The sequence below is a fragment of the Octodon degus genome, unplaced genomic scaffold, assembly GCF_000260255.1.
Source record: "Octodon degus isolate 3935 unplaced genomic scaffold, OctDeg1.0 scaffold00028, whole genome shotgun sequence".
NCBI classification, from domain to species: Eukaryota; Metazoa; Chordata; class Mammalia; order Rodentia; family Octodontidae; genus Octodon; species Octodon degus.
In genome coordinates, this window is record NW_004524604.1 from 7,971,785 (window position 1) to 7,975,419 (window position 3,635).

Below are 3,635 nucleotides of genomic sequence, written 5' to 3' on the forward strand. Positions count from 1 at the left end.
ACCCTGAGATAAGAGTACTCCCAGAAACTCTACTCGTGGTAGGCATGGCAACGACCCCAAAGACCCACTAATGGGAAAAGGATCATCAAGCTAGTCATCCAATGGGAACTATCTACAAAAAAAAAAAAAAAAAGGACTCTGATACAACAAATTGAATTAATTTTTAAAAAATAGCAAAAATACCTTTGTAGAATAGAAGGTACTGTGTGATTCTTCTGTTTTCAATTCTAGAGGAGACTGTACTAATTTATGGTGGATGACGTCAGAATAGAGACTTACTGGAGAAAAGCATTAAGAAACTTTCTGGAATGATAGACGTTTGATTTATGTATTTGTCAAAACTTACCTGATGTTTAGGTTCTGTCCAGTTACTCCCCTCTCATGGCTGGGATAAATACCTGACACTCAAAATTAGGGAAGGAAAGGCTTATTTAGCTCACAGTTCGTGGAGGCTTTGGTCCGTACTTAGCTAGCTCCAAGGCTAGTGACACATGGCAGAGAGCAACCATTCATGAAGCAGCAAAGAGCAAGAGCAAAATGGAGAAGCAGCAGCTGCAATGGCTGGAGAGAGCAAGTCTGTCTCCCTTAAATTGCATTCAGGCTGTCTGCCCCAGGCTGGGAGTAGTACTCACACCCATAATCCCAGCAGCACTCACACCCATAATCCCAGTGGATTATCAATTAATCACAAATTCTAGAAGTCCACCCCATGACTGCATGAAACTTTGGGGGGGGACAACTAGATACAAACCATAACAGGTTTATATATTTCACTGTATGTAAATTTTACCTAAAAACAAAAATAATCTTCAGCAAATATGGAATTCTGCTTAATAATATGAATCTTGACATCTTTAAGAATAAATTAAAAAAAAGAATAAATTTAAAGTGCCTGCAAGCAGGCGCAGGGGCTAGGGGTTCGATCCCTGGGCCTGCCATGCCAGCCCTGCCCCCAGGGCATGCTAAAACGGCCAATTGAGACTGGGCTTGGTGGCACATGTGCCTGTAATCCTAGCTCTTGGGAGGCTATAAACAGGCAGATCACCGTGAGTCTGATCTAGTAGTGAGGCCCTGAACATCCTGTAGACCCTACCCTAAAAAATAAAAAAAAAAAAAAAAAAGAATAAATTAATGCCTATAATTTGTACAATGAAATGTAAGTCAGCCAATCAGATAGTAGGCAACAAATTCAAATCAACATTTCTCCAAAGAAGATATGCAAATGGCCAATAAGTTTGTGAAAAGATGTTTGTCATCAGATGTTATCAGAAAATTGCAACTCTAAACCACAAAGCATGTCATATCACACCAACAATGAGAGGCAAGGCATTCAGGATGTGTCACCCAGCCTATCTTCTTTTTGGGGGTAAGTAGACTAAGGTTTAACTCAGGCCCTTCACGCCAAACTGCATTCTTTCTTTCTTTCTTTCTTTTTTTTTTTTAACTCTGATCTTGCTAATTTGCCCAGGCTAGACTTGAACTTGCAGTCCTCCTGCCTTTGCCTCCCAGAGTGGGGGATTACAGAATTTGCTGCCATACCCCACTTAAATATGTTATTGTTGTATACTGAGTGCTTGAACTAAAGGCACTTAAAAATCAGCAGGCTTGTAGACAATAGGTAAATGAATGAGCATAACTGAATAAAACTATGGACACTGAAAATCAGCAGGCTCTCTGCCCTCCCCTTCTACCTGGAATCAAATGGCAACATGTCCTGTGAGAACGGCGCCCTTCTTGCATACACCAGGGAGCAAATAGTCGAGAGTCCCCACCAACCCTGTGCGCTTGCCCCATCCCCACCAATGCTCCCTTCTTTCTGTACAGGCTTGATAAAGTTTGGGGCCTAATGACTTCTTTGGGTCTCCGTTTTCCCTCTGAGGACTCCCTTGTGTGTGTGTGTGTGTGTGTGTGTGTGTGTGTGTGTGTAAATGTTAAATCAATGTGCATATTTTATCCTGCTGCTCTGCCTTAGTTCACTTTAGTTCTTAGGCCCAGCTATAGAACCGCACAGGAGTGGCCAGTCTGTGAGCTAGGCAGGAGCTCGACAGCAACTGCTCAGCGGGACTAAGGTCTTCTGGGGTGACAAATATGACCTTGGCTGGTTGTGAGGGCTGGATAACCTCACAAAAACACTAAAGCGTGCTGAATTACATACTCTGAAGGGGGAATTTGAGATATGAGAGCTGTGTCTGGATTAAAAGACTAAGATAGCCAGATGGGTAGACATGTGACAGTGCAAACAGCAAGATGGTCCTAGTAGGGTCGAGATGGAGGTGACATGGGGTATCCACTGTACAATGTAGATATATACTCTCTGTCTGTTTGCAGTTCTCATAATAAAACGATTTTAAAATGTCCACTCACACTTTAAGATTATTCTACCAACATATATCAAAGACCTTGTTTTACTTTTTATTTTTTAAATTAATAGGATTTAATTGCATTGGGTGTGTTGTGCATCATTTCTGGGGACCAATTCCCCTGCCTGTAGGCTCTCTTCCTTTCACACAGGTGACCACGACAAAAGTCTGCTCTCGCATGCCACACCGTGTGAGTTCCCGTAAGTGTAAGTCATCCCAACAGCAACTGGATTAATTTCTAGTCTTCAACTCATGCCAAATCTCTATCTGAGGTGGAATTTCCATAACATCAGATATTTAGTTACACTTGCTCTTTCCAGCATCTTCCAACATTATAAGAATTGAGATACTAATTTGAAGCCATGATGGGAATTCCCGGGTACACAGCCCTGAGCCTGCTCAGGGTGTCGCTGCTATGAGAGGCCCCTTGACAGCCATTGCTTCCATCTCCTCGCGGGCTCCTAGGGGCCATCAGCAACCTGGTAAGAGGGTTCATGAGACTGGGCGTGGTGACGCATGCCTGTGATCCCAGCTCTTGGGAAGCCTATAAACAGGCGGATCATCATAAATCTGATCTAGTAGTGAGACCCTGAACACCCTGTAGACCCTTCCCTAAAATACAAAAAAAAAAAAAAAAAGAGCAGTTCAAGCAAGAAAACTACTCTTGAAATGCTGCTTATAGATTTCATTGACAGCATCAAAATCCTTTAGGTCAGCCAGCAAAATAGGTGTTTTTACCACATTGGCAAAGTTGCAGTCTGCTGCTTTCAGAATTTCACCCACGTTGGTTGTTTTGCTGCTTCTGTTACCCCTCCAGGCACAAGCTGTCCACTGAGGGGTCTATGCCAACCTGTCCTGAAATGTAAGTGCTCCTGTCCACTACCACAGCTTGACTGTAAGGCCCAGTGCCCTTGGGGCTTTCACCATGCTGGTCACCTTTTTGATCAGGGATGTCATAGCTAACCCTTGTCTAATGCGGTCCTCCAGTGAAAAGTACTTGCTTTTAAATGTAATTTAAAACCTTGTTTTAAAATGAAAAGAAAAATATGATAGACAGACTGACAGACAGAGAATAGATGATAGATATAGAGAGAGCAAGCTGGCTTCAGTAAATTGCTTTGGGTAGCTGGGGCACATCCTGAGAGAAGGTTTGGACATAGGGACACATGCAGCTCAGTGGGAGGTTACATGGTGGCCTGAGACCTGGCCACGAGGTCATGTTTCATTTGTTTCTCTGTCAGTGAACACAATATGAGCCTCCCTAGCATGCCAGCA

The 3,635-nt window shown here is 43.1% G+C and overlaps 1 pseudogene; it reads right to left on the reverse strand.

The window, feature by feature from the left end:
* Positions 1-2,759: 2,759 nt before the first annotated feature.
* On the reverse strand, positions 2,760-3,317 carry LOC101577672 (annotated as a pseudogene).
* Between the last annotated feature and the right edge of the window lie 318 nt (positions 3,318-3,635).